The sequence below is a fragment of the Colobus angolensis genome, unplaced genomic scaffold, assembly GCF_000951035.1.
Source record: "Colobus angolensis palliatus isolate OR3802 unplaced genomic scaffold, Cang.pa_1.0 Scaffold109, whole genome shotgun sequence".
NCBI lineage: Eukaryota > Metazoa > Chordata > Mammalia > Primates > Cercopithecidae > Colobus > Colobus angolensis.
The window spans coordinates 8,816,614-8,836,198 of NW_012111919.1; positions in this window are offsets into that span (position 1 = coordinate 8,816,614).

Sequence of the window (19,585 nt, forward strand, 5' to 3'; positions counted from 1 at the left end):
GTAAAACTGATACAACTGAATGTACTTTCCAGTTACTTGTGTAAATTATTTTTTTACATTCAGATATAGCATAAATTGATCAATATTTGAGACCATCATGAAGAAACTTAATTTTTTATCTATCATATTGGGCTGCAAATATTTTTCCTAGCTTCACATCTATTTTTAAATTCTGTTTTGTAAATATACAATTATAAATCTCTGTACAGAGACATATTTAATTTATTTATATTTAAATTTTTATTTGATTTTCAACTAACTATGATGTAGCCAGTGATTTTGAGATTTCAGTGAACATCTCATGAAATATTTAGTAAAATTTTCAGTACTATATCTTGAAAAGTCTTGTAGTTTTGCATAGGACAGTTTAGGACCTATACACATGAAGTCTGGAATAACTGGTGCAACAACATCAATGGCAATCATAATGACAAAAACAAGAAAAAAACAAAAAACAAAAAACCTGTAGCTACATCTCTTTGAGTGTCTGCTTTCTGCCAGGCACTGAGTTGACTGATGTAACTCATTAGCTTAAATCATATGACAGCCTTATGAAGCACGTGCTATTATTATCACCATTTTTTGCAGAGCATCCAAGTGGCATAAATGTTATGTAATTTGCTACAATCACTCAGTGGTTAGTTGGAACTGAGTTTTGACTTCAGTCCATCTGTCTTCAGAAATCCGGGGCTCTCTCACCACTGAGATATGTTGTCTCTAAAAGTTACTAAGCTGCCTCAAAATCTTTGCAAGATGCATTTAAGGACTTATTAAAATTGCCTTTATGTTTCTAGATGTAATTTTTTCCTTAATATTCTGGATTTTGCAATGTTTTTACTGTTTTTGGATGACTTTTAATTTTTTCTCATTATATTTTCTTGTTGATTACTTTTAGTATCCGCACACTCTACTGAATTCTTACTAATGTTAAGTGGTTACAGTTAATTTTCTTGAGTTTTCCAGTTGTTATTTCTTATGGAAATTGTATTCCTACTTGCGTTCAATATCTTATAGTAATAGCCACAAGTTCTATAACCATTGCATACTAAGGGGCAGAGCATGTATGTGTATTTTGTTTCTAAATATCATGGATATCATTTAGGTTTTCACAACTAGGGAGAGTGAAGGTTGTCAGGTTAGTAAAGTATTGCTTATCATGTTTTACGTGTATTTTTAATTTAAGATTTTCTCAATAAAAATAAAAGATTTATTGTATTTAAAACCATTTGGCATTTTATTTAGACGATAATATACGATTTTTAACCTCCTTCTTTGTCTTACATAAAAAACAAAAATGGCATCTACATCTCCATGGCAATTGTCATACTCTAATCAGTTTTAAGCGGTTTGCATGCATTTTCATACTTCATCTTCACGAAAACCCTGTGCGGTAGTCACTGACATATTTTCTTTTCCAATTAACAGATGAGAGGACTGAAGCAAAGAATGGTTAGTGACCTCCACAAGGCTATATAATGAGTTAAAGGAAGACCTGAGATTTAAGTCCAAAATGATCTGCCTCTAGAGCCAATGTTCCTAATCACTCAGACACATGAGGATACCAGTGGAAAGAGGTTTTGAGAAGTCGTCCAGAATTAAAACCTGTATCAGGGAGACAGAGAAGGCCAACGTATACATACCTACAAGAACTGGATGCAGCTTAACTCTAAATGGAAAAAAAAATAGTCTATTTAATAAGAGTCCTCACTTTTTGGAAATCATCTCAGGGTATACTTTTATATGTTAAGGGTAAGTTTCCTGTATACCCATCCCCATTTCTGTCTCTTCATAATGGGCAGTAAGTGAGGCATATAAAGGAAAAGATCAATTGTTTTGCCTGCTGATCAGAACTGCAGAACTATCCTCTGATATTTTGAAATCAGGAACTCTGAGTGACCACGAGGAATCAGAGAGGAGGAAGGTTGCAAGGAAGGAGTGTCTAAGCAGAGAAATTGGGTTCATGGATATAAGCATTCTGGTGCCAGCTCAGAGACCAGAGGAACACATTCCATGAGACATTATTCAAGAGATTTATTACAAGCAAGAGCTTTATACTGGTGGCCCTACTGATTTGCCCTCTCTTTAGAATGCTCTGCCTCTTTTGCAAAATATCAGAATGAGTTGCACAATATAGAAACAGTATACATAATCAGACAAGCAGGGAATCTCAGCTATGAGAAGGGAGAAGAAGGAAGTGACAGCCAAGAATCATCTAATGTAAAAGGAAAACCACCAATGAGAAAGAATAACTGAAGAGCTAAGAGTGGAAGGAAATAAAGAATAAATATAAAAATAAATATAAAAACAGAAGGAAGGATACCTTCCTCTTGAAATAGAAAATAAGAAATGGAATCAGACTAGAAGAAGTTTGTTTCTCCTAGTTAGTTCTCAGCATTAAAACATTAGATCTGGCCATGTGCATGGCCATTCCTTTTTTCATTTTTTCTCCTCTAAACATATTGAAGGCCAAACTATATTTTGAGGACTACGTTTAAGACACTAGGGAATGATTACAATGATTTTCACCATATGTGGTTAACATTTTTGGAAGTTTTGGCACTTAAATTCACAGGTTTTAGTTATCTATTATATTGATCTGTAATAAATAGTCCACCCCTTAGTCACGGTAATAAATGACACATCACTCCATTATACTTTTGTTGATTTGCACACACTATGGGGAGCGTATTTTATTTAACAATGCAAAGAGTGTCCACGTTAAGTTTGTTTTGTTGCTATGTGTACTGTTTAGTCCCAGGATACCTTGAACTGGAAAGAAGCCCTGTTGAGGGACAGGATTACATAATTCCACCTTTTTGGTAAACTGTCTTGGGCCTTGGTGTCCCCAGCTCAGATATCCGTATATCGAGAGGTATGTGGATCTTGCATTGTTCATTCTGGTTTGACCTTAAGCCAAAACCTTTTACAGAAGCCTGAGTCCTGGGGCTTCTTCCTAAGCAACCACCACTGTCACAGAAGTAGCCAATCCCTGCTTATTACTGCAACTTGCGTTGACAGGAAATGGGGTGCTGACCCTTTTCAAAAGAAGGGCAATGAAAAACCATTCCCCTGCAGGTGGAGTTTTCTGGCTCGTGTATGGCTTAGAAATGAAATTAGCCATTGGAAATTTCATTCAGGTCAGTCCAAATGCTGCAAAGCACAACAAATGCAGACCTTTCCACATTTGGTAATCAAGTTCAATTTCTCTCCACATTGTTCCTCTAAAGCAGACAGCTGTGAAACCTGTATTAATTGCCTTCTGTGTACCCAGTTGCTGCCAGAGTTTATAGACACAGACCATCCAGAATGAGCTTTTACAGGGTTGTGAGCTAGTCTGGGAGACCAGAGTCACCCACACAAACTGCTCAGTGAACAAGGCAGCCTATGACAGAGTGGCCAGCCATGTGGTTCAGACAATAGAGTTCAGAGCCAACAACAACTGCTAAGTGCATTGTAGAGCCAACTCCAAGAGAAATGGGAATATGACAAAATGGTATAAATAAGATGCCTGATTTGGATATTTCAACCTCCACTGTTTCCTTTCTTCCAACTTCAATTTCCCTGCAACAGTTCAAAACCACTTTGTAGCAGTAATCACTTTAAAATGACTTTTAAACTAATAGGCACCCGCTCTAAAACAATGTTCTTATTTTGGATGGACCCACCATCCATCCATCACCCTGACCCACTCCAGCAAAATGATGCGTAATCCATCTCAGAGCTTTCTGCACATTGTTCCCCTGTTCAAAAACATAAATGGCTTCCTACAGCCAACATCAATCAGCCTCTGCTTGGAGATCCATAGTCTCCCCAGCAGGGCCCTGCCTCACCCGGATTTGCAGCACAATGGTTTTTTCCTTCAGGACCTCTTCAAGAAAGTCCTCCATATCCCGCATACTGACTCCCTCATTCTGTGATCTCATGCGGTCATGCTAGCTTATAGAGTTGACGACATATCTGATTTGACTGTTTCCTAAGTGCAGGCCTTGTTTTGTCCAGTTGGATGACATTTTTCTCCAGTACAGTTCTGTGCAATGTGATTGGAACTATTTTTACTTTTCCTACAAGAAAGGGCACATGGTTTATAAATGTTCAATGTTTAATAAATCTCCAAGTTGTTAGTATTAATTTCAGTGGAACTAGAGCATACGGTAATTGTGAATGCAGACCCAGGACTAGGGGTGAGGCAAGTGAGGTGCTTAGGGTATAAAATTTAAGGTGGCATTCACTCTCAGCTGTGGACCCTGCACTTGTGGGACCCTAAGAGTGAGTGCCTCCTTAAACTGTGTCCCAGATGCTTTGCTCCTCTCACCCTAGAAGCTGCCATAATTGGATGGTATTATGAAGCATGTTTGCAGGATCTGTATTTCCACCATAGAAATAAACATTGGCTTTGTTTCTCCCCTAGTTATTCATAAACAAGATCAACATGTGTGTATGCATACAAAGGGGCTAATTCCTTCAGGATGGCCCTCTACAATGGTGACAAAAACATAAAAATAGTAGAGTTAAGATGCCACCTCCTTCCTCAACCTCAAAGAAGGTATGGCTTTGGTGAAAAGAACTTGTCTCTGAGTCAGATCTAATTGGCATCAAAGCCTAACTTCACTCTTTGCTACCTAATCTTAACTGAACCTCTACATATTATTTGGCAAAGCTGTAGAATAATAAGAATGAAAAGACACACACACACACAATAAATAAATAAATAAAAGGAGGAGGGGGGGAAAGAAAAGCAGATAATAATCACAGATTTTTTATGAGGACTGATTAGAATTACATATAAGAAAACAGCCCTAACTAGTACTTCGTTATTATTATTATTTCTGTTGTTGATAATTTTGGCTTATTGTTTTGAGTGCACTCATAAAAACAGTTGCTTAAGTATGGCATTCTATGCACATATATCTCTAAATGGACATAAAAATCATAATATATATTAATGTACCCATACAAAAATTGCTTACCTAATAATGCTGGTGAGAGATAAAATAGAAATTCTAGCCACTAAGAAAAATGAAATATTGAATGGGGCCACTTAGAAAGTGTCTTTGGATTCAATGTTCTGTGCAACAGGAACCATTTCTTTTATTGACCTTCAAATTAGGAGACATCAAAGTTAATGGCAGCATTGATACCCATTAACAAAAACTCAAGACACAATAGGAACAGAAGATACGGGGACAAAATGACACAAGCTTGAATTGCTAGTAGCACCCAAAGCAAACGATGATTTCTCTGGGAACAAAATGGCACTAAAATGAAGTGGGTCATTTTCTAATTATTCATATCCACGTAGTAAAATATATACCATCTATGCCATGATGTAAGACAGTCACATGCTTTCTGAAGCTGTTCCATTTAGATATCATGGTTATGTGTGTTGTGATGATCTTGGTAAATTCATAAAATAGTTTCCCAGTTGAGACCATTTCTACCATTAGGCATGATGTTTCCATGACTTATTCTGTCAAGAGTAGACTGGCATTGAATCAATAAATATGTGTACACGTAGCTTTGAACAACAAATGATCTTACATAAATTAATGAGGCAATTGAGACTGTGTAGAGCTGTTTTAAAAAATAATTCATAAGATCGAAATGGCAAAAAATGGTAAAATATTTACTTCTAGCCACTATATTAGGGTTATATGCAATCAGGTCACTTCCCAGGGCCTAATGAACTATTAGCAGTGACACCAGAATTTGGGTATAAAAGTTTTTACATAAGCAATTTGAAAAATGAATTAATTCGTTTTTCCATCCTCACTGAAAAGTCTTTTATTTCTTATTTTTTTGCTTGAGTTGTTTAATTCTTTTGCTTGAGTGTCCTGAGAAGTTTAATGTATGCCAAATTCTGAGGCAGTGACATTAAAGAGAGGTTTAAACCTTATTCTAAGGACAGTGGCCTTTGAATATGATCTTAAAGAGAAAAGAAAGGAACCAATGAAATGATCTCATATTAATATCCCATTAATAATGTAATATTTAGGACAAGTAAGTTAAGCCAAATGTTAACTGAAATGTCTCCCAGTTGGGTTAGAGTCTGAACATCCCCCTCCAGTGTAAACACTCCAGCCTTGTGCCCAGGAATTACAGCGTGGGCCAAGGACCAACTCACACAGCTTTCATTGCCCAATCAGCATGCAGTTAAAACAACTAAAATAACATGACATAAAGACACAAGACATGTTGAAAAACAAACTCTTACACACACACAACAAAGAAAAAAACTTGATATTAAACAGCCCCAAATTATCTTCTATTAACAACTCAATTCTATTGGTAGCCCACCACACTGATGGCTTGAAATCTTCCAGCTCTCATTTAAGAGTCTCAGGGAGTCTGATTTACTTCTCAATGGCCCATTCATCCTTTGAACGTTTACTCTGTAGCCTGTGCAGTTATAACCTAAGTTGGATTTCATACATGAAAACTGACCTCCAGCACCCAATATTTTTGCCAAGTCTCAGTAAAGGCTCTTGGAATAATTTAGAGTTTGCCATAATGACAAGTTTAAGATTCAATTATTAAGTGTGGTAATTTATTTTTACTATGTTTGTAAAATGGCTTTCGCCCAACTAATTTCACTCCCCTTCACAGCCAAAAGGCCTAAGATAGCAACGATGATCCTCACAGCAACACACAACAGGGCAGTTCGCTCTTGGTTGTTTAATGCCACGTCAAACAGAAGGATTTCTACAGGACTCAGATGGAGACATTTCTCTCTTGCCTTAGTTTGGGCAAAAAATTGATGTCCTTCAGATAGCTGTAATGGATGGTGAGGACGGCAGAGAGTAATCAGGCCCAGCCCGAGGCAAATGCCAAAAGTTTCCCAGAAGGATAAATCTTGTTTCCTGCCTTACTTCACAGAATTAAGCCTTAAACAAGTCATGTTCTGTGGCTTGGATGCTGTGTTTATATCAGCTTTGGCTCCCTGGCTTGTGGTTGGGAACATTGTATTGGTCTGTAACTCAGGAAGGTTTTCCTGAAGCAAGAAATCACTACGCTGGTATCTTTATCTCCCATTCCATTTTATTTGTTCTATTAATACTGGCAAACAAGCTCTGAATGGTAAGTGGATTCATAGGAGACAGTGACACTGACCAGGTGCAGCTCGCAAAGCCAGTGATTTAGCGCTCTGAGTTGGTAGCCGTCTTTCCTAGGAGTTGTATGAAAGATGCCTCTTCATAAAGGATTTTGTTTTGGAAAATAATAACAGTACCTCATCTGTGCATGGCTCATTCTCGATAGGTTCAGGAAAAAATCTTTTCTGTAGAGTTCAGGGTAGGCTGAGACCTTGTGGTCTCTCAGTGTCTTAAATGAAACCAAATCCTCTGGGGAGTGCATTCGTTTATGGTTAGCAACAGGCGACTTCCTGTTTCAAAGCAAAATGGGCTTGAAGAGGCTTATAAAAAAGACTCAAAAGGTTTCTTGGACATCAAATGACTCTAGTAAAACATTTCGATGAGTTAAGTGTAAATGTACCAGCAGCATACGGATTAAATTCCCTTCTAAATAAACATTAACAGAGAACATGTTTGGCAAAATGCATTCTGAGTTTTGCAAAACTCAAAACATTTGAAAAAGGAGTGTGAGATATTTGATGAACTCAGAAAGCAGCCGGACTGCCCATCCCATACTTGAATATTGTCTTTGGATGTTCTGCAGATGTCAAATAAATTAGGATGCAGATATTAAGGCCAATGTCTGCTGCAGAAATGATCAGCTGTCTGTCAGTTAGGATGGCGTTTTTGTGTATACCCTGTTCCTGTATGTGTGGCTGAACAGAGCCGTGGGGGACCTGTAACCCTTTCCTCACCTACAGGCATTTCAGTCCTCTTTCCTGGATTCAGTCCTGTAAGACCTTCTATTATTCACAGCTTTTCCAACTGTTTTGCTGCCTGTGAGATATTTTGGCTTCCAAAGAGGATTCCTGCTTTGCTATATATTTACAATGAAACTTTGGTGTCAGCAGGCAGATGACAGCCTTGGCGTTGCTTGGGCCAAGGCCTTTTATCCAGAAGCCACTGTCCTTGTCAAGACTCTTATTATCTCTCACTATCTCTTTTTTCTGACATGCTCCCGAAACAAAATTTATGAATCCTTTGAGATAGTGGAAGTAACAGTGGAACAGAAAAGATTAAGGGGAGAAACATTTTGCATGAGCCATCAACTACACTTGGTAACTATTAATAAATGTAGAAAATAATCAAATGTTACTCTAAGGGTTGAGTATTAGTGATCATATCAATGGCGAAGCCACTGAATTAGACAAGCACCATTAGAAATCTTTTCCATTATTAAGTCCGATAGAGCAGGAAAACATACCATTGGTATCCTTTTTACAAAGTATTTGACCCAGAATAACAAATAGTCATGTCATAGGGCAAACCTCATACAATTTGGACGTCACTACCTTGTAGTCTGTAATTACACTGACTTACGATCATTTTGGTCTTGAACAGTACTTGCAGAAAGTAGATTTGAAGAAAATTAACAGGCCAATACTCAGCAAGTATTATGTTGAAATATTTAAAAGACTAAAGGTTTAGCTCAGTGTATTTTGGCAAATAATATTATTTATAGATAAGTAATGATCCACTACCATACCAAAAATAATACAGACAATTAATATGCTACTCATTGAAATGTTTACTAAAGCCTTTATAGGGAGCACCCACTTCTCTTTTTGGAATTATTCAACAGCCAAACAACTGTCAGCATCTTCTCTTCTGCTATTTTCATGCATTCATTAAATGGTTTTTCCATTAAGGCCATGGTGAGGCTGAGTCTGTTGATTTCATTTCTCTCTACTTTCAAATTACTCTACATATGGTTGCCAGAGTTTTCTTTCAAAAGGACTAGTCTTGTCATTCACCTGTTCAATAATCTTTGATGCCTACCAGGTGCCTCCAGAATAAAGCCCAAGTTCTTTAACCTGGTGTTCAAAACCCTCTGGTCTGGCCCTAATTCACCTTTCAGTTCATGTTCCACCACCTCATAATCTGGTCATACCAGACAAATTCCCTATTCCCAGATTCCACATGTTCAGTATGCTCTCATAGTATTTACTACTTCTCAGCATTTTGCACACTTGTAAATATTTGCTAAATTATTTGTTTAAACAGAGTTTTCCCACTAAACTCCCAGTTAAGTGAGGGTAAGGGTTGTATCTGCCTCATGTATTCTGTATCCTCAGGGTCCATCTCAGGGACTGGAACACAGTAGGTGCCCTGTGATACCTGTGAACTCATGGAACCGCCTCTCTGTTTTCTTGTGGCACTGACTGTGTGTTTATATTATAGCACTTATGAATTCCAGGTTTGTCTATCTGACTTTCCTACCATGATTCTTGGAGCCTAGAGGGCAGAGACTGTGCCTTCATTCATTTCTGTATCCTTATCACCTGGTGTAGTGCTTAGCACACCCTGAATACTCAATACATATCTGACGAAGTTAAAGAACATTTGCTGCAGGTTCTAAAAAATCATGCCATTCCTTAGGTAAGCCTACAGGCATGCTGAAAATTTTGAGATGTAGCTCTCACTCCTGCATAAAAGGCAACATTCTAGGGCAGGCAAGTTATAGGTCATAGGCCAAGTCTGTCTGCCACCATCTCTTTTTGTAAATAATTTTATTGGAATATTCATTTTTATACTGTCAATGTCTGCTTTCATACTACAATAGCAGGTTTGAATAATGGCAGAGACCAAGGACTTTCAAAGCCCAAAATATTTTCTATTTGGTCTTTTATACATGAAGTTTGCTGTCCACTGTTCTAGGGAAAACACACAAATAAGAATACTAATTGTATTTACTTTATATAGTGGTTATAAGTATTAAATTAAGTAACATCTATAAAATGCTTAGCACCATCTTTGGCATATATTAATTGCCAAACTGTTAGGTATTATCATCATTATAGTATCTTAATTATTTTCTAACAGTTGCAAACATAGGGAGGAGCAGGCCAGTAGAAACTCGATACAGGCCATTCTAGAAGCAGGGATGGAAGAAGTCAAATCTAAGAGCTGGGCATTGAGCTAGAAGCAAAGTACGAAACAGACCAAGTGTTGATAGAAATGTAATTTGATATCAGTATATGACCATCATATACCTTGATGGTTTTATTATCACCCCCATTTTACAGATAAGAAACCTAAGACACCAAATCCTTGTCCATTTGTCATAGATACTCAAGCTAGAAGTCACGGGGCTGAGACTAGAAATCAGAACTTGAAAGGACTGTCCACATGAGAAAGAAACCGAAACAAGTCTGTTCCCTGTCTCAGGCAAACAATCATCAACTGGGCTAGGGCGACTTGGGAGAAAGAATGACCAAAAGCAACCAAAACCTTGCAAGTCGTGGGAATCCAGAAAGGAAGCATTAACACTGAAATCAATCTCCTGAGTAATAAACATATAAAGAGCTGATCAATGTCATTAGTGATTAGGGGAATACTAATCAAGACCACACTGAGGTATTATTTAACAGACAGATACATTTTGCAATTGGCACATGTTTTAAAAGTCTGATATTGCCAAGTGTTTGAAAGGATAAATTGGAGGAAGATTTTAAACTTTGCTGATGGGATTGTAAAATTTGTGCAACCACTTTGGAAAACAGCTTTACACGACCTTTTAAATTTGAACATTTATATATCTTATAGAACAACAAATACACTCTTAGATATGTACCCAACAACAGTTGCACATACACGAGAGGGAATGCGTGCGTGAATGTTCACGACAGCCCTATTTTTAACAGTTAAAGCCTAGGTACTCATCAACAGAAGAATCTACAAGGCCTCAGCAAAGGACTTTCACACAACAATCCAAACAGATGAAGTATAGCAATTAACAATAGGGATTCACCTTAGTAATATAATATTAAGATATTAAGCAGCAACTAAATAAGTCACTAAATTTTTCTTATAGCATGGCATGATACATTTCTATGAAATTAAAAGCTATTGAACTAAATAAAGAACATATAGAGATGCAGTAAAAATACGTAGAATTTTAAATAATATATAGAGATGTAATAAAATATAGCAAGAAAATGATGAACACAGGAGTTAGAATGGTAATTTCTTAGTAGGTAGGAAAGCAATTTCAAGATCCAATTGAGCTGTGTTTCACAAGGGTGGAAGTTCATTTATTCCTTTATTCATTCAACAAATAGTATTAAATATTTATATATTAAATGTTGTTAAATGACAAAAATTATTAAGCACCAATTAGGTGTAAAGCACTGGTATAAGTATAAGGGTAGTAATGGAACAGACAAACATGACTCTTACCTTCAAAAGGCTTGTGTTCCAATGGGAGAAAGGTTCTGGAGAAGACTAGCCTTCAAAAAGTGTTTCTGTCTTAATGAGGACAATAACATTCATCTTTGGAAATGGAAAGAAAGAGTCTTCCCAAATTTCTTCCTGTATGTAACTTGTAAGTTCAGCAGGACTTCTGTAAAACAAATCCAAGTTGATAATAAATAACAAATTCATAGATACCCGAGCGTAGCATACCAAACCAACACTCAGAAGATATATTTGTAGAAAATATAAAGACATTGGTAACTACTTCACACCACTTACACACAGCTCCTCTTCCAGCACCAAGAAATTGATTATTTTAATTGATGAATTTATTAATAAACATGTATTGAATCTCAACTATACATGAGTCCCTGTGCTTGAATTTGAATGGCTTTAAACAGTTGTTACTGAAACTTTAACAACATGCCCCAGCAGCAATGACTGCAGAAGAGATTTGGTCTCAAATAGTACAGATTTGTGAGTTCATATGAAGCTACATAGCCGGCAAGGTTGACACAAGATATTTTCCTAATGACTCATGAAGGTAACAGGTTTGCATAAAGCATGACTCCTTGCAATTTATTTGGGGGAGTTGCTGATTGCTGCATGCTTAAAGCTCAAAATTCTAACTCTGATTAATGAAAAGGTTAGAGCTGCTGAGTCTGGCATGAAAGACCTGAGAACTACTCAGGTTATGGGCATCCTCACTTTCTCCTGTGCACAACTCTGATTCCTCTGTAGTTAGTCCTCACAACTCTCTCTTTCAGCCTTACTCTCTTACTACATAACTTCATTGTCACTAATTCCTGAGCAGTTTCTCACAAGTTTTCATCTTGATTTGACTTTACTTTCTGCTCACAGAAAAGAAATAGGTTAACTTCTTCTATTTCTTTGTTTTTATAAACAAACTAACTGTTGGATGAGCCCAGTTTAATGCATCCCCCCAATGTTCGCTAGGACCCACAGAGTAGGACTTAAGGTTATTGTTGAAATTACTGATAAATTGGATTCCATGCTCCTTTTGAGGGACTGCATCAAAGTGGGCACTACTAATTCAATTATCTGCTAATCCGAACAGAGGACCAGGCCGAGAGCTGGAACCATGATAATAGGGCTTCCATGTTCTTCTGCAGAACAGCTTCAGGGAACTGTCCACACTGCCCAGGATGCCACCTCAGGGTGAAACATCCAAGGTTTGCTAGTTAGTGAGAGGCACTCATCGGTAAGAAGCTTTCTTTCTAATTTTAACCAGTTGTCAGTACATAAGACAGGAGGGAATCAGAACCTAATTGTGGCTATAAGAATGGATGCTGTGCAGAAATCACGTGACTGGGAGAGTGAATCCCTCTATCAGACAGGAAAAAATAATGCTCAAAAGGGAAGAGCCAAGGACTATTGGTCCACACTGTGAAAGAAGCAGTTTGTTTGTTTTGTGGGTGCATTTTCCCTCTGTAAACATGTTCTGAGGCCAAGTGATTGGTAAATGTTTTATAAACTGGAAGTATAAACACAGACATTCTCTTCCAAAAATGGATCTTTAGAACTTCCCTAGAGAACTAGCTATTGTTTCTTCTGAATTCTGAATCTGGTCTTAATGAAAATGTTACACATCTAATATTTGAGGTGCTAATCCCAACATCAAAGAGAAGAAATGTTGAAAAGGTTTTGAGACACCCTACCAAAAGCCATTTCTGCTTCTGTGAAGGACACTTAAATGACATGGCTTAATAAAGGAAGAAGAGAAAAGAGATGAGTGTGTGTGTTTGTGTGTGTGTGTGTGTGTGTGTGTGTGTGTGTGTTGGGGTGGGGAGAGCTGGTACTTTGAAGAGCATTCTCCTTTAACCACATGTTCTGAGGCCTCTGTTCATGCCAAGTGACAGTTCAGTTTTCAAAGTCATTGTTATGTGCTTCTATTTTTTTCTCATAACATGACACCTTTCCTCTAAACTGGTCATGAATTGCTTTGAAATAGCTATTTTGATACAACTCAGAAATATTAATAAAACATCTATACATTGAGTGTATTGAATGCTTCACCAAATGGTGGACTTCTAAATAAATGGTCTCTCTGCAAATAAGATGGTTCTTCCCCTACCAACTTGCAGAGGGCTGGCCTAGAATTCAGCTCCTAATACATCTGTTCTCAGTTCAAGAGCCCCTGCTCTGTCCTCCTAAATGATATCATTCAGCTGGATAAGAAAATTACAATATTTAAACTGTCCTGGAAGAAGAACAATATGTTTGGGGAGAGCATGTAGTGTGTACTGCCAAGGGAATGTACTCAAGTGTTCAGAGACAATCCTTCCTTACACATCTTTCCAGAAGAGAGAGGGCAGAGACTCTACAGCCTCTTACGTAAACCTTGCCCTGTGCAAGGGCCCCATGGGATTTCCCTAGAGGGTCGTATTTGTGGAGAATGTCTATTTTTGGTTTATGTAACACATCCTTTGTCATTTGGCTTCGGATGATATGTACATATTGGGGGATCTCTGAGAACACACACAGTGTGTGTTCTGAGCTTATCAGTCAATTGGTGTTTAACTGCAGGCATCACCTCACCTCTGAGTTTCACATTTACTGAATCTGATATTGTGAAGAATATATGTTTCCTGATTTCTCCCCCTCCCCTTCTTCTCCCTCCCAATTCAAATCAACACAGCGGAATTACCAAACTAAAGAAAGGAGGTTGGTCACTAGTCTTACCCTATAAGGAATCACCAATTAAAAGTTGAACTATAATTACCTCTCTTTCTCACTCTCACTCCTCGTAAAAAGATTAGGATATTTTCCCACTTTTCTCACTTATACCAGTACTAGATTTGCAATCTTCTCTTCCCGCCTTTCCTCTGGTGTCCTCTTCATTGAACTTAAACTCCACATTGATGACCACCCCTGCCCCCAACCCATTTATCCTCAGCCTCCTTAAATCTAGCGTATTTCAGCCAACTTCAAACACAGCCACCCTTTGACTTTCATCAGTGAGTAAACACATGTCTACTTGTGATAAACTATACAATGAACACCCCACTCTTCTGATTCAATCTATCTTTTTCAGACCTAATGCCAACAACCTAGCAAGAGTCCTTGATTTCTCCCAAATCTTCTTAATCACTTTCCTGTCTCTGTTTCAGCTGAAGATCCACAGACCATTATTCTGACTTCCTAAATATGCAAGGTTCCCACCTCTGTACTTCAGCACAAATAGCCTCTACACAGGACTAATCTCTGTTTACACACATCCTAGATATGTTTTAAGACCAAAACACAGTTGCCTGCACAAAGCTTCCTCCTACGTCTAGATGCCAGGTTTAACTTAGTCTTCCTTCTGCTCTTCACAGCACTGTGTTGCTTTGGTATAGTACATAGCTATACTTCACTATTCAGCTAAGTCCTATCCGTGGACACCAACTACAGCAAACGGGATGAGATTGGTAAATGAGATGACATATGGGTCACTGACCATGAGATCTGTGAGGAGGACAGTGGAGTCTCGCTCTGTCTCTTCCTTCATTCTTTGGTCAAACGTCAGCTTCTCATTGAGATTTACTTTGGCCCTTTTTGAAATCATGGCCCCACCAAAACACATGCTGATCCTCTTTCCCGGCCTGACTTTTTTTCTAGAGCATGTATCACTTCTTAACATATTATGTGATGTATCTTGTTATTGTATTTATTATTTATTTTCTCCCATTCACTTGGATGTGAACTCAACAAAGACAAGAATTTTGTCTGTTATGTTTACTGTTGTATCAGAAACCTTAGAATAAACCCTAGATCCAACAGAAGCTGCTTAGTAAATATTGGTCATTGTTGATAATATTGTGGTCAGTCGCATAGCTAATGCATTTGAGACACAGAGAAGATCATTTTTTAGATGTATTTCCTCTGTAAGACAAAATTATTTTAAGTTATGGTCAGGAAATAAGGCAAAAGATAGTAAGAGCCAAAAATAGCAGACACTGACTAATTTATTTCATTCATATCTTTAATCATATTATTAAAAATATAAATTAATATTAAAGTTCAAGAAACCCAATTCTGCATAACTATTTATTTAACAGTTATTATATGTACCTAAGAGTCTGAACGTTGATTCTTTGGTTGCAGCCTGATATAAAAATATTGTGTAAATAATTATCTAATAACCAATAACCGAATTTTAAGAAAAACAAAATATCTTAAAAGGTACAATTAAGTCATGTCATTAATGTTTGATTTTATGTACATATTCTTTTGTTTTACAACAGTGAACAATGTTAAATAATAAAGTATCTTCATAGCTTATGAAAATACGACTTAAATCCAGTAAAATATTTATATATTCATATGTGAACTAATGTGTACTTATCAAACAGAAATATCATGTCTCACTTCACAGTTTGTATTCTGACCATTGACTTAAATTTTACAAATAAATACATGAATAAATAAACACTCCAAGCAGTCACAGGAATGACTCCGATTTTGTCTCTTTGCCTTTAAAAGTCATGATTTTCACATAAATAGAATTAAAAGCAAAAATCATGTGATTATCCCAATAGACATATAAAAAGCTTCAGTAAAATCCAAAATTCCTTCATGATAATAACTCTCAAGAAACTGGGTGTCAAAGGGACCTCAAAGTAATAAAAGCCATCTATTATAAACCCATAGCCAATATTATACTGAATGGAAAAAGTGGAAGCATTCTCCTTGAAAACTGAACAAGATAACACTCTTGCCACTTCTATTCAACATAGTACAGGGACTGCTAGCCAGAGTGATCAGGCAAGATAAAGAAATAAAAAGCATGCAAATAGGAAAAGAAATACAACGGTCAGTCTTTGTGGATAATATGATTCTATACCTAGAAAACACTAAAGAATCTGCCAAAAGGCTCTGGAACTGATAAATGACTTAATTAAGTTTCAGGATACAAAATCCATGTACGAAAGTCAGTAGCATTTCTATACACTAATAATATTCAAGCTGAGAGCCAAATCAAGAACGTGATCCTGTTTACAATAGTCACACACACAAAAAAAACCTAGGAATACAGCTAATGAAGGAGGTGAAAGATCTCTACAAGGGTAACTACAGAATACTGCTCAAAGAAATCACAGATTACACAAACAAATGGCAAAACATCCTATGCTCATGCATTGGAAGAATCAATATTGTTAAAATGGCCAGACTGCCCAAAGCAATCTGCAGATAAAATGCTGTTCCTATCAAACTACCAATGCCATTTTTCACAGAACTAGAAAAAAAGTCCTACAATTCATACGATATTGAAAAAAGAGTCCAAATAATCAAAGTAACCCTAAGTAAACAAAAAAGAAAACTGGGGTTATCACATTACCCTACTTCCAACTATCCTACATGTCTACAGTAACCAAAACAGCATGGTACTGGTATAAGAACAGACACATAGACCAATGGAACAGAATAGAGAACCCAGAAACAAAGCAGCACACCTACAGTTATGTGATCTTTGACAAAGATGACACTAATTAGCAACGGGGAAAAGACTCCCTATTCAATAAATGGTGCTAGGATAACTGGCTAGCCATACGCAGAATAATGAAACTGGACTCCTACCTTTTACCATATACAAAAATTAGCCCAAGATGGATTAAAGATTTAAATGTAAGACCTCAGACTACAAGAATCCTAGAAAAAACCTAGCAAATACCATTCTGGACATATCAACCTTGGGAAATAATTTATGACTAAGTCCTCAAAAGCAATTGCAACAAAAACACAAACTGACAAGTGTGACCTAATTAAACTAAGCTTCTGCATAGCAAAAGAAACTATTAACAAGGTAAACAGACAGCATACAAAATGGGATAAAATGTTCACAAACTAGACCTTAGTCCTACAAAGGTCTAATACCCAGAATCTAATAAGGAATTTATAAACTCAACAAGCACAAAACAACCTCATTAAAAAATGGGCAAAGGACATGAACAGACAGTCCTCAAAAGAAGACACACATCTGGCAAACAAACATTTGAAAAAATGATGTTCCATATCACTAATCATCAGAGAAACGGGAATCAAAACCACAATGAGATATCATCTCACACCAGTAGGACTGACTAGTATTAAAATGTCAAAAAACAACAGACGCTGGCAAAGCTGTGGGAAAAAAAAAAATGGACTGTTGGTGGGATTGTAAATTGATTTAGCCAGTGTGGAAAGTAGTTTGGAACTTTCTCAAAGAACTTAAAACAGAACCACCCTTCAACCCAGCCATCCCATTACTGGGTGTATATTCAAAAGAAAACATACCATTCTACCAAAAAGACACATGCACTCAAAAATTCATCACAGCATTATTTACAATAGCAAAGATATGGAATTAACCTAGGTGCCCTGTACTGGATAAAGAAAATGTGGTACCTATATAACATGGAATACTATCAAGTCATAAAAAGAATGAAAACATTTCTCTTGCAGCAATGTGGATGCAGCTGGAGGTCACTATCTTAAGTAAATTAATGCAGGAAGAGAAAACCAAAAGCTGTGTTTTCACTTATAAATGGGTGTTAAACATAGGGTACTCATGGACATAAAGATGGCAACAGGAGAAACTGGGGACTACTGGAGGGGGAAGGAAAGAAGGGGAAAAAGGGTTGAAAAACTATCTATTGGTTACTCTGCTCAGTACCTGGGTAATGAGATCATTATTAATGCAACCTTAGCATCATGTAATATACCCAGATTAAAAATTGCATGCGTACTGACTTAATTTAAAATAAAAGTTAAAAGAATGTAAGAACATTGATTTTGTATCCTGAGACGTTGCTGAAGTTGCTTATCAGCTTAAGGAGATTTTGGGCTGAGACAATGGGGTTTTCTAAATACACAATCATGTCATTTGCAAACAGAGACAATTTGACTTCCTCTCTTCCCATTTGTATTCTCTTTATTTCTTTCTCTTGCCTGATTGCCCTGGCCAGAACTTCCAATACTATGTTGAATGAGTGGTGAGAGAGGGCATCCTTGTCTTTTGCTGGTTTTCAAAGGGAATGCTTTTGCCCATTCAGTATGATATTGGCTGTGGGTTTGTCATAGATAGTTCTTATTTTTGTAAGATATGTTTCATCAGTGCCTAGTTTATTGAGAGCTTTTAGGATGAAGGGGTGTTGAATTTTATTGAAGGCCTTTTCTGCATCTGTTGAGATAATCACTTGGTTTTTGTCATTGGTTCTGTTATGTCATGGATTACGTTTATTGATTTGCATATGTTCAACCAGTCTTGCATCCCAGGGATGAAGCTGACTTGATCACAGTGGATAAGCTTTTTATGTGCTGCTGGATTCAGTTTGCCAGTATTTTACTAAGGATTTTCACACTGATGTTCATGAGGGATATTGGCCTGAAATTTTCTTTTTTTATTGGGTCTCTGCCAAGTTTTGGTATCAGGATATGCTGGCCTCATAAAATGAGTTAGGGAGGAGTCCATCTTTTTCTCTTATTCGGAATAGTTTCAGAAGGAATGGTACCAGCTCCTCTTTGTACCTCTGGAAGAATTCAGCTGTGAATCTGTCTGGTCCTGGACTTTTTTTGGTTGGTAGGCTACTAATTACTGCCTCAATTTCAGAACTTGTTATTGGTCTATTCAGGGATTCGAGTTCTTCCTGGTTTAGATTTGAGAGGGTGTATGTGTCCAGGAATTTATCTATTTCTTCTAGATTTTCTGGTTTATTTATGTAGAGATGTTTATAGCATTCTCTGATGGTAGTTTGTATTTCTGTGGGATCAGTGGTAATATCCCCTTTATCATTTTTTATTGTGTCTCTTTGATTCTTCTCTCTTTTCTTCTTTATCGGTCTGGCTAGCAGTCTATCTATTTCGTTAATCTTTTAAAAAAAACCAGCTCCTGAATTCCCTAGAAGAAAACCTAGGCAATACAGTTCAGGACACAGGCATGGGCAAAGAATACATGACTAAAACACCAAAAGCAATTCCAGCAAAAGCCAAAATTGACAAATGGGAGCTAATTAAACTAAAGAAAAAAAATACCATGAGAATGAATAGGCAACCTATAGAATGTGAGAACATTTTTGCCATCTATCCATCTGACAAAGGGCTAATATCTAGAGTCTACAAGGAACTTAAAGAAATTTACAAGAAAAAACAACCCCATCAAAAAGTGGACAAAGGATATGAAAAGACACTTTTCAGAAGAAGACATTCATGCAGCCAACAAACATATGAAAAGAAGCTCATCATCACTGGTCATTAGAGAAATGCAAATCAAAACCATAGTGAGA